This window comes from Lygodium microphyllum, unplaced genomic scaffold, assembly GCF_053477565.2.
Source record: "Lygodium microphyllum isolate KBCC unplaced genomic scaffold, Lygodium_microphyllum_v1.1.10 scaffold_508, whole genome shotgun sequence".
NCBI classification, from domain to species: domain Eukaryota; kingdom Viridiplantae; phylum Streptophyta; class Polypodiopsida; order Schizaeales; family Lygodiaceae; genus Lygodium; species Lygodium microphyllum.
In genome coordinates, this window is record NW_028229957.1 from 24,693 (window position 1) to 37,373 (window position 12,681).

A 12,681-nucleotide genomic window follows, 5' to 3' on the forward strand; every position below is an offset into this window, starting at 1 on the left:
CTCTCTCTCTCTCTCTCTCTCTCTCTCTCTCTCTCTCTCTCTCTCTCTCTCTCTCTCTTTGTTTCTCTCTTCCTCTCTCTGCTCTGTCTGTGTATTTAGGATTTGTGATTCCATTATGTATTGCATTTTGTAAATCATCAATGGCGGTCGTCGGCCTAAAATCAGCTGACCGAGCGCGTCTAATAGTGCGTCTACATCTCAGTGTAGACGCAGATATAGACGCGAAAAATGTTTCCTCTCATAGCGTCTAAGGGCGCGTCTTAGAGCGCGTGTGCTCTGCAGTGTACACGCGATGATACATGCGCTGCACAGAAGGTTGACCTGCAGTCTACACACGATTATACACGCACATTGACCTGGAATACGCGTTTGACAGCGCGTCTGTGCTGCATCTTAGATGCGCAAATAGACGTGCTGGAAGGTTCACTCTGGAGCGTGTCTGAGGGCGCGTCTTATAACCTGCAATTTAGATGCGGGGATACACGCGCCAGGTCTCCCAGTTCTGACAGTAAACAATATATTTTTGCAATGATAAATGTGACCAATCCCATATTTGTGTTTATCAGTTTTCTTGTTTAAGAGAAGCATTAGCACTTAAGTATTATGCTCAATGTCTAAAGAAAGCTCTTTGAAAATGTAGGTAATATATGATTTTTTGTATGCAAATAAATTTGTTTTTTTCCTGTGTTTTTTTTACAGATGTCGTATCCTGGTTCATCTAGCAATGACCCGGATGTGGATCGCATGAATGATACATTGGCCTCCTTTGGCAGGGGGTCAATGCATTTTTTGGAGGTTTTCCTAGTAGGGAAGACTTCATGGGAGAGATGACCAGACACCTTGGCCACTCTCCCACAGCGGACGAGGTGTTCAGTGTCATGTCTGGGACGCCTCTGGCATCTTTTCCTGGCACTACTTCCCAGACTCCACATGCAGGTATTCCACATGCAGGTCCTCCACGTGCATCGGCTGAAGCACAAGCATCTGCAGAAGCACGTGCATCTGCAGAAGCTCGTGTGTCTAGCGAGGCAAAGGGTAGTCGAGAGAGAGAAAGGAGGAAGAGTCAAGGGGGAGGACGAGGCTTGTGTGGGGGTTGCCTAGGAGGTGGCGAGCGATCACCCTCACCAATAGATCATGTAGAGGAGGTTGTATGCCAGTACTATAGAGTTACATATGCTGGTGGCATCTTTCATGATGATGAGGGAAGGGATGTAATGGCGTACATGAGGAGCGTCGTGCATGCGACGTATAAAGATTGTTTCATTGCCTTCAAAAATCAGAAAAGCGGCTTGTGGCAGGAGGTGTTGAGGGCAGTCCATAGGAGGTACCCAAATCCTGAGGGTCAGCGATTCTCGGATAATTGGGGATGTACAAAAGTGAGGGATATGCTTCACAACAAAAGATCCCACCTCATGACACGGGCCAAGGACTCACTGCGGAGGCTGGAGGAGGGGCGTGGAGCCTATAGCCAACCACCTATGTGCCACCGCATAGAGTGGAAGAAAGCCAAGAAGAAAGCAACTGAGAAAGTGAAGAGTCGCTAGCACGCAGAGGTGCAACGGATCCAAATGGAAACCATGGGATCGTCGCATTATGGATCGGGCGGCAGAGAGTCGTGGGAGGCAGAGTTTGTAAGTATATTTTGATTTCTAGTTTTTTTAAATTTATATTTCTTTCAATTCTTTATATATTTTAGTCTAATATATTGTGACTCATAATTGTTTGTATATCTCTAAATGTTTTACAGACTACCATCGTTGGTAGGACATCTACTCCTAGAGAGATAGGTTACCATCGAGGTCATAACCGCGCAGCGACATGGCTTCACTTTTATGAGGAGGGTCTCATCATTGAGGACCAATACAACCGGGCCATGAGGATTCGACAGCCAGAGGAGGTATGTTTTTCTTACTTTCCTATTAAAAGTATAGCTAATTATAACTTTTTCTCCACCTTGTCTATGTAAGCAACCCTGATCTTTTGTGTGTGTAGGTGAACCCGGATGTGGAGCATAGCGAGGAGGGGGATAGTGACGCTAGTAGCCATGGTGGTACTAGCGAAGATGTTTCCTCTTCAGATTTGTAGAGGAGCACCATACCTCCTCATGAGGCCTTCTTTTCTTGTATATGTATGATATCTCTTTGAGCCTACTGCTTGCGGCCACGCTTTAGGTCGCAAGCACTTAAAATTCCCTTGTAAATGCTTTTGATATATAATGAATACATGGACTTTTATTTTCAATTCTCGTGCCTGTAAGATACTGTCTTTTTCCCAAATACACAATCTGATGTATGGGAGGGGGAAAAAAAAAACCAAAGAGCATGTAATCAGAGAGCATGCACACACATGCTCTCTGTTTTTTTTTTCCAGTTCTGTTCTGCGCGTCTATCAGCACGTCTAAATTGCAAAAAATTTGCGTTTATACGCGCGTCTATAATGCAGACTACACACGCTTATACACGCGCTTCATAATTCAAATTTAAAAAAGAAATTAAATATCTTTTTTTTTAAATGACATTTTCTGTTTTCCGTTCGCGTCTATCAGTGCTTGTAAAAGCGCGTCTACGAGCGTGTCTATACGCGCGTGTATATGTGTGTCTATTGCACGTCTATTTGTGCATGTAAATTCGTTGATACATGCGATTATAGACGCGAAATGGTAGACGCGCAAATAGACGGGCGAATAGACGTGCCCGTAAGAATTTCTCTATATTCAAAAATCGTGTCTAAATGTGCATCTATGAGGCCTTTTTGTTGTAGTGTAAAACTTTTTTGAACATTCCTATGATCTTTTTGAAACAAAGCGCTCTAATATAGTAAATTTTCAATGCAATTAAGTTTTCCCTATGCGAATTTATACTTAATGCACCCATATCATGCGGAAATAAAGAGGGTGAATTTGATGAAACTTGAACATCCGCAGGAGGGATATTATCGATTCTTGCGCTTCGGGTGGGGACTCCTATGCGTGCCCCTCTTGCTCCCGCACGTGAATTTGATGGAACCTGAACATCCGCAGGAGGGATATTATCGATTCTTGCGCTTCGGGTGGGGACTCCTACATGTGCCCCTCTTGCTCCCGCATGTGCTCCTCTTGTGTGGTGCTTTGGGGATATCACAATTGGGATTTGGAAATAAGTCGGCGGGCAGGTGGAGGGTGTGCTGAAATTTTTTGCAAGTTGGCAGTCCTTCCTTCCTGCAAGGGAACTCCCTTCACAAACAAATTGTGTCCTTCATGCGATCTGTGCGGGTGAAGCACCCCTAAGAAGCTTTTAGTGGAAGCTTGTAGGAAGCTTCTTTTAGTTTCTTGCTTTCTGTCAATCGGGCCTGACAACGTCTCCTCCTCCTCAATCGCACTGAGAATGATGATGATGACGAAGGTATGTGGCAGCAGTCCGGCAGCCTGGCGGCATATTAGGCAGAGCAGGGGGTGGCGTTGAGGACGACGATCCCTAGAGGGGGAGGGGGGGCTCCCCTTATATAGTGGGGAGGGGGTGGTTCATGGGTGGGGGAGACGGCCATTTGACCACCATTTGACTGGGCTGCCACCCCACACCTGGGGGGTGCATGCCCCCTCTTCCACTCTTACTCCCTCTCTCTCTCTCTCTCTCTCTCTCTCTCTCTCTCTCTCTCTCTCTCTCTCTCTCTCTCTCTCTCTCTCTCTCTCTCTCCTCAACACGCTGTCGGTAGGGGGAGAGAGAGAGGTTTAAAAAAATTGAACTTGTCTTAATTAAAAAGGTAGCTTTAAATTTTTGAAAAGGTGGGGGGGGGGGGGGGGGGGGGGGTTCTTATGGGAGAGGCACGGGAAGGCATTTGTAGGGGAAATGTTACAATTATTTTTTGTCATGTTTTTAAAATATTTTTAAACTTTTAATATGGTTATTTTCTCTTTTTAACCTTTGATTCTATCCTAATTCAATCAAAATACTAAACAAAAATCGAAACATGATCAGACAACTAATCCGACAAATTGATATTGTCTCAATTGGGTCTTTCTAAGCTAATCATAACCTTCAATCCTATTCTAGTTCAATCAAAACACCAAGCAAAAATCAAAACATAATTAAACAACCAATCCAACGAATTAATCTCGTCTCGATCCAATCTCTCTAAGCTAATCTTGAGCATTTCAAAGTTTTCTCATAGTTGATAAGTCTCCTATTCCATCAATGGGCAAGAGTGTATATTGTACCTCCATGGTTGATTCTGCCTTTTTCTAGATACAAGGGAACCAAAATGTTGGGCTTTTTGGTCAACAATAGAAATTGACAAAACTCTTATTGATTCAAGAGTTTTAGTTGTGTTTGGCATGTTATCTCTCACCCTACATACAAATACTCTTTCTCTATCCAACCAAGCACTCATTGGCCTGCAAAGAAGACATGCATAACTAGGGTAGAGAGCTTGCATGTTTATCTATCTCATTATAGTCCTCATCACTTGATGGGCTCACAAGTGGCTCCATGACCCAAGTGTTATTGCTTGATCCACTACTTGATGGCTTTAACTTGATCACATACTACAAGTGATTATGAATGAAAAGAAGAGGAAGGAAATGGCACAAGAGGTAGAGTAAAGCTTCTCCAATGCTTCCTCACTCTCTTCAGTCACACACACACACACACACTCTCTCTCTCTCTCTCTCTCTCTCTCTCTCTCTCTCTCTCTCTCTCTCTCTCTCTCAGGACATGAAGGGTAAATTTTATCATTGAGCTAGTTGCAAGGATTACAATAAAGACCGAGATGATACAGTCTATAAGGACAAAAAGGGTAGCACAAAATATGGTCTCTAAAGATAGGAAGGGTAGTATGCTCTACATCTTTAGCATGGATAATTACACTTTTTAGCACACAAGAGGGTAGTAGTGTGTGAGTCAATAATGATATCAACTCTTCACCATACATATTGTGCGACATTTATGCATAACAAGAGGGTGATAGTGTGTGAGCCAATACTTGACTTGCTCAGGGAAAGCGATAATATCAACTCTCCACCGTACATATTGTGCGACACTTATGTAACTTTACGTCCTACACATGTATAGAAACCATTTTCATTTTTTCTTTTCCCATTCATTAATCCAAAGTGATAGAGCTACCGATACGTCTTTCTTCGTATTATCGTAACAACACTACTTGTAATAACATGGAGCGAGAAGCCTACGCACCACGACTTGTCACTTCACGCACGCTCATTCCCGACATATTGTATTGTGAAACGGCTGCTCCTTGCACTAGCAAAATTGTTTGAAAGATCTTAAACGTATTGTATTCGTCTTTTAGTGAATGGACTTCGCTATACTTACACAGCAACAGCTGCAGCGAAAGTGAATGTTGGAAAATGTGAGGCAAAGATAATTGGAAAGGTTAATCAGATATAAGTTTGAAAGGGTCACTCAAAAAAATGAAAAAGGCAAGCCGGAACTCTGATCTTAGTTACATAGCGTATCGGTGCCAGCATCATAAGGATTTTGGCGCATACAGCTGGTACAGAAAATTCAGAGGCGACAGAGTTCAATTAAGTGCGGGATGATACGAATTTGGAAGTTTGGTGAATTGCTGGGCAGAAGACACTGCCCAATGCATGCTCGCAGTGAGAAATGCTTTCGCATGAAATCAACGACCAGTGTTGATAAGCATGGGTACTTACGATGGTGATGGTGATGATGATGATGATGATGATCAGAAGCGGCCCTTGAACGTTTTATTACGGAGGAATTCGACGAAGCTCTGGACGTGGGGGTTGAGGGTGACGTCCAAGGGGACGGGGTAGCGATGGATGCAGTCGTGCCAGGGGTTGCAGAGCTGGTCGAGGCGGGTGGAAGTGGTGCGGAGGTCGCGCAGGACGCGCCACACGGCGGTGGTGCACTTGAAGCCCGAGCCCAGCCCGATCTGCCACACGCGGTCGCCCCGGCGCAGCCGCCTCTGGGCCTCGCAGTAGGCCATGATGTACCACACACCCGCGCACGACGTGTTGCCGAAGCGGTGCAGCGCCATAAGCGACGGCTCCAGGTCGTGCTTGCTCAGGCGCAGGCTCTTTCCTATCCCCTCGATCACGGCCCGGCTCCCCGGGTGGATGCAGAAGTGCTCGAAGGCCAGCTTGAAGTCCGGCACGTATTGCGGCGACGACGGCCCGTGCTTGTGCTTGGCCAGTTTCTTCTTCGCCTCGTAGCAGCCCGCCCTGATGAGCTCTCCAAGAGGTAAGACCTGCGGGGCCAGGCGCTGGATGTTGGCCGTCAGGGCCTGCCCCGCCACCTCGATGAGCTTCTCTGACAGCTCCGCCCCGACCAGGCCATCCGCGTCCTCCTTCACCACCACGCACTCGTGCGCCTCGTCGCGCGCCGCTGTGTTTACTCTCACACAGTGCAGCAGCTCCATCTTGGCCCGCGCCGTCCTCCGGCTCGACAGCAGCAGCGCGCAGCCGGCGGCGCGGAACAGGCAATTGGTGACCATCATGGCCCGCTCCTTGCCCTCGTAGAACTCCTGCAGCACCTCGGAGCTGGCCACAACGGCATACTTGCAGCCCCGGTGGACTCGCAGCAAGTCTCGGGCCAGGTCGACGGCTATGAGGCCCGCGCTGCAGCCCATGCCGCCGAGATGGAAGCTCTTGACGTCGGGCCGCATCTTTAAGCGGTTGACGAGAACGGACGCGAGGGATGGCGTGGGGTTGAACAGCCCGCAGTTGACGACCAGCATGTCGATGGCCTCGGCGGGCACGCCCGTCTTCTTGAGCAGCGCATCGACGGCCCCGACCACCAGCACCTCGCTCTGCACGCGCGAGTCCTCCATGCGCAAGAACCTTCCCCTCTCCAGGTTTGCCCGCGGCACGTACGCCTCCTCCCCTACCCCCGACTTCAGCAGCACCTTCAGCTGGAACTTGATGCCGCTCTCCTCTGTCAGCTTCTCCTCCGACTGCAGGAAGTACTGCAGCACCTCCAGATTCGCCTTGTGCTCCTCCCCGTACTTAACACACGTGTAGTCCACCAGATACACTCGCCCCCTTACCTTCATCCAGCGCAACACGTAGCACGCCAGCAGCGTCAGCGCTAGCATTGTTGCGGCAGCAACCATCGCTGGTAGCCAGCCTAAGGTTTCGTGACGGTACTGCAATACACGGGCCGGCGGGCTCGTCCACAGGTAGGATATGCTCAGCATGGCTAGGATGCTCTGCTCACGATCATGCTCCGAAACCCAACTTCTGGCTAAGGAAATCCAACTTGCACTTAGATTGCGTAAACTGCCATGAAACATGCTGCCTGCTGCCAGCTGGGGATGACAGTCGAAGTGGCTCTCAGACAGCATACGAAATGCAAGAACTTAAGAGGATTCAATAAAGAACTGTTCGCTTTAACCGAAACTTGTTTGCCTTGAGACAATTCCTTTTCAATTCTTTGGAAGAAAGAAATAATCCTTTTCAATTCTTTGAGAAAATTCCTTTATAAATTATTTGGAAGAAAGAAATAAATCTTTCTATAGGAAATCCACCCATCTCAATTGATTGACAATTTCACATAAAAGATGCAGCTTTTTAACTACTTAGAATGATGATATTAAAAATTTTTAAATTACAAATGAGCTTAATTGAATCAAATAATTGAGTCATGTAAAGTTTTTTTAATTTTGGATTTCATAAAACCTTAAAACAGTGCATCCTTGAGTATCACAATGCTGGCCTGGCCTTCCCCTCGTCGTCATTCTTTGAATGAACCTTTCATTTATAACTAGAGCTACTTGATAAAAGTATTAAAATGACTCAATATTTATTCTTTAAGATTCACATGATATAAACAAATTAGCCCAATATTTTTTCTATAAGCTTGATATGATATAAATAATTTGACCAATAAAAAATATTTATAAAATTCACTTTTAAAAATTTTATAAAGAAAGATTGATAGATGGCACTCTATGCAGCCGTGTATGGACCCGTTCATCCCACGTCCTCTTCCTCAAAAGCCTTTTCCCCAACCCTGGAACTTAGAAGGTGCTGGAGCCGGGAGTTTCGTGAGGTCGCGCGGCGCTCCACGCTGGTTGCGGCCAAATTCCAAGGAAGTCGTAAGCCTGCACAGCATTTACGCATAAAGCTGCCAACGGAAAGCTGACCGGCGTTGTGATTGGCTGCAATTGGTGCTACGTAGCAGGCTGCAGCCCTACTAAACCTTTGTTTTTCAGGAGGGTTAGCAGCGCAACGCGCATACTCGGGAGTCAGGGCCAGGGGTTAAGGCAACCCTACTGTCCACTGCACTGGAGAGTGAGACCGTGTGGTAGTGGGGGGAACCCTCCCCTTCCCAGGGACACTACCACCAGATGTGCCAACCCAGGTTCTATTCTCAGCTGTGCTGGACTCAGCTAATCTTCTGAGAACCACGAGAGCTAATTTAGTGAGATACTGAACCAGTTGATCAGTACTCTTGCGCAACTCCTGTAGAGCCGTCTGGGTCGGAAGGCCACCTGCAGTACACGAGCTGAATCCCGATTAATGAGACTCCAGCGCGACATGGTTGTTGGACAAAACAACAGAGCATATAATGCTGAAGGCGACGGAAGAAAGGTGCGTTCACCTGGCTCGTACTCTGTCATTTTACTGTCTTTCTTTTATTGCAAGCTCTCATGGGCCGCTGTCTCTTCGCATTAGGCTGCGTCCTTGCCTTCTGCGTCATGACACCGAACTCTCTTTAAAGGTTTTGAGCGACCCATTTATAGTGTCGAAACCAAAACACGTTACACGACCCATCTCAACGTCGACTTTTGTGGCCTTTTATGCTGGACTCCTTCACTGGTTATGGAAAAGGTCTTCGATCGAATCGTCCCTCGAGCCTCGAAATCACGCAGGGCTAGAGCCAAGCACCGTAAAATCAACTTTTTGAATTTACTATGTCCAAAATTTGGTGAGTGCCATGGGGATACGAGTGCGGAGACAACGTTAGGAAAGAGTACGGCGGCCTAATGCTAATTACTTAAGCACTATTGCTTCTACGGGCTATCAATAGTATTGTCTATTCATAATTCAAGGGAAAGTGCAATGGATTTTTTTTTAAATTTTTTAATTAGGAAGTTTTAAGTATGTATTAAAATGAAAATTTACAAGATATGTAGAAGTTCAGGCTCCATTACAGGGGAGCAACCTGGATCAAAAAAGACCATATCTTTATCATTGAACAAGTCCAAAAAAGCATGAGCTAGCTTTATTCTATTTTCCTAAACTTAGTTCTATTACTGCAGTCCTTAGAGAAGGTGTCTTCTCTTCATTCTTCATGATTCTACACTGTAGCCTTTTTTTTTAATTTCTGCAAGCATGGCTGCCACCTCCATCTCCTGATCTTCTTTCTTGATGTCTTTCTTGATGTCTTCACATTGTTGAATGATCTTCTTTGCATCATTTTCATCGTGCAAAAACAAATCAGACTTAAAACCCCAGAGAGGATCAGCAAATTGCTTTTCAAATACCATTTTATTCCTGCATATCCATATGTTTCATAAATAGAGGCTTCTCAGTCAATTCCAGACAGGGGGGTAAACCATAAATTTCCCCTAACAATAATTCTTTCCAAGTGATCTTAGTGGGGTGCCACTTCAAGATTAAAACCTGCAGTAAACAAAATATGTTAGTATTCTGAGAGCAATTAAGAAACAAATGAGGGATAGATTCTACCTAGATACCACACCTTTAGCATATTCCATTTCCTATGCCAACTTTCAGAGCCCTCTCATTGGTCGAGAGGCCCTTCACCGTGATCAACCACATCAGACAAGAAATTTTAGGCTGAATAGAGGTAGACCAGAGGTTGTTGAATCTGTAGTTCCATTGATCTACATTCTAATTAATATGCCTTCTAGCATTAAGTTTGTAGCACAGTTGAGCATTGTTTATCTTAAGATCAGGCAATAGAAGTAGTGACTTGTCTCCTTGCAAACACACCCCTCTGTGGTTGAATTGTTGGTTGAGATTTATTCCTTTTGCTCTATGTTGGTCCTATAACATTTTCCTTCCCCTTAAAAAATCAATTTCATGTTGTTTAAGGTTAAACAGTTCACCCATCTTTTCCTCTTGAATCCAGTTTTTGTCTTTATAGTTCCATAAGTCACCCCAAGTTTTAATCCCTTTTTTATATAGTTTGTAGGCCAGATTGGCCTCTTGGTCTTCTATTGCTCCATGAAAGAAGCTGAACCAGATAGAATCTTTGGAGCTCCAAGGGAATGTGAGATTGATTTGGGAAGAAGGCCTAAGGAGACCCTTGTATTTGAACCAGGCTTCCCAAATTCCTTTGGCTAGTTGAGAACAATTTTTGGTTTTTATATTAACAGGGCTTATTGCTACTTTTAGAGGATCAAGTCCCTTCCACTTAGAGCATATTGACGCTTGGAAATGTTTGGTTGCAGCATGCAGAAGATTTATCCAATCTTCCTCCTCTATGTTCAGGCTTCTTGCAATCCACTTAGCCACTAGCTTTTCAGCCAGGCTATGAAGATTAGGAAGACCTAGCCCTCCCAACTTTTTGGGTGTTGTACATATCTTCCAAGACACTTTAGGTACCTTGAATTGATCCCCATCCCCACTCCATAAGAAATTTATGCCCAACCTCTCAAGTTGTTTCATCCTTGTCTTTGAGGGTTTCCAGTATGCAAGAAAATATATTGTTGAAGGGATAAGAATGTGTTTCAGCACAAGCACTCTTCCTGCCATATTGAGCCGATAGCCCTTCCATTTCTCAAATTTTTTGCTTATTTTATCTGTCACCCAGTCCCACCTTTGCTTCATAGTCACATCAAAGCCCATAGGAATACCTAGCAACGTGAAAACTTTAGCAGATTCTATTTCTTTGCAACCGGCTTCTATCAGCCACCTGGGAGAGGGACTTCTTAGGGTTTTAATTCCTGTCTTTTGAGGATTTATGACTGACCCTGAAGCTCTACAGAAATTTGTAGGCATTGCCAAAATGCAACAAGGGAAACAGGATCATTGTTGACTGTGATGTTTGTATCATCAGCAAACTGATTAAGTACAATATCCTTTTTATTTGGAAGTTTGATTCCTTGAATATTCCATTTATCAACTCCATCTTGTATTAACCACCCTAGAGAGTCTGCAGCAATGGCAAACAGGAGTGGAGCCAGGGGGCAGCCTTGCCTAATGGATCTTCTAAGAGGAAAAGAGTCTATCATTTGTCCATTAACTGCAATCCTTGTGGATGCATTGCCAAACAGGGTGCTAACAAATTTAATAAACCTCTTACCAAGTCCCATATCTTGAAGGGACTGTAGTATGAAATCCCATTCTAACCTGTCATATGCCTTATCAAAATAAATTTTGAAGAAGACAAAATCTTGGTTTTCTTTCTGAGCATGCTCGATGCCTTCCCAAAGGGCAATGATAGCATCAAGTATAAATCTTCCTTTTATAAAACCTTTTTGTTCCTTTCTAATCCACTTATCCAGATGGTTTGATAATCTTCTAGCTAGAGTTTTTGCAAATACTTTATAAGTTGAGGTCAAGCAAGTAATGGGTCTCCAATTAGTTAGGCTTTCCTTCTCATCTCTTTTATGTATTAGTTTACTACTCCTTCATTTATAATATGTGGCAAAGCCCCATACTTGAGAGACTCTCTCCAAACTTTTAGTAAAGGATGAATAAGGAAGTCTTTGAATTCTTTAAAGAATTCATTGGGCAGACCGTCAAGTCCTGGGCTCTTTCCATTTGCTAAAGAATCTATGGTGTCTTTTAGTTCAATTTCTGTGTTTTCCCCGCCTAGGATGCTAGCTAAGCTAGAAGGTACTACCTTCTTCCTTACCCTTGCTATCTTGGCTTTAGTTGTAGTGTCATCCAAACTGCTCTCCCTAGGAGTACTAAACATTTTGGAGAAGAACTCCTTGGCAATAAAGAGGTTCTCCCCATTGTTCTGGGCATAAGTTCCATCCTCTCTTCTAAGCAGGGGGATTGTGTCTTTGTCTTTTTTCTTTTTAAGAATCTAAAACATTTCTTTGGTGGGTCTGTCAGCCTTTCCAGCCCACCAATGCCTAGTAAAGAGTTGAATACTAGAGGCCTCTTTCTTTTCAGCTAACCTCAGTTCATGTTTAACCCTTAGCAACTGAGGCTAAAGGTATGTTTTCCCTTGGTCAACCCTTATTTCAAGTGTTTGACATTCAGCATATTTTCTTGCTCTACTAATCCTTGTACTTTTAACTTGCTATAACTTAACCTCTTTAAGGTATTGTTGGGTGTCTCTAATGGCTCTAGTCCAAGCTTGGGCAGGTGACCATTCTTGTTGAAAGGATAGAGACCATATCATGCAAAGAGTGTCTCTTACATTCTGGTTCTTGAAAAGCCTAGGGTCTGTATGAAACCACCCAGCCTTAATGATATGCCCAGAATTTGAAAGGACAAGTTGAATGGAATTATGGTCTAACAATCTTTTTCCTTAACTGAAATACTATGTCCTTTTTCCAAATACCTATGTTTGGAGGTTTCCACCATGTTGAAATCTCCAGCCAAAATGATGAGACAGCTGATTACCTGTAAGGTATCCCAAACTCTAGCTCTCTCCATAGAGGAATTAGGTGCATAAATAGACACAATTGCAAGCTCATCTTTATCCTTGAAGTGCACTGCAACCCAGTTAGCATTATCATCATGAGTGACTTTGAGCAATTTGTCATTCAACTTTGATGAGATTCCTATGCAGG

At 44.4% G+C, this 12,681-nt stretch overlaps 1 long non-coding RNA gene and 1 pseudogene across 1 annotated transcript; both read right to left on the reverse strand.

Annotated features, from left to right (window-relative positions):
• Positions 1-5,244: 5,244 nt before the first annotated feature.
• On the reverse strand, positions 5,245-7,653 carry LOC148008040 (3-ketoacyl-CoA synthase 13 pseudogene; annotated as a pseudogene).
• A 565-nt stretch (positions 7,654-8,218) lies between these two features.
• LOC148008041 (uncharacterized) lies at positions 8,219-8,658 on the reverse strand. The gene is made up of 2 exons (XR_015690281.1): positions 8,562-8,658; positions 8,219-8,451 (listed from the first exon to the last, which is right to left on the reverse strand). It is a non-coding gene; the product is annotated as an uncharacterized LOC148008041 (long non-coding RNA).
• Positions 8,659-12,681: the final 4,023 nt, after the last annotated feature.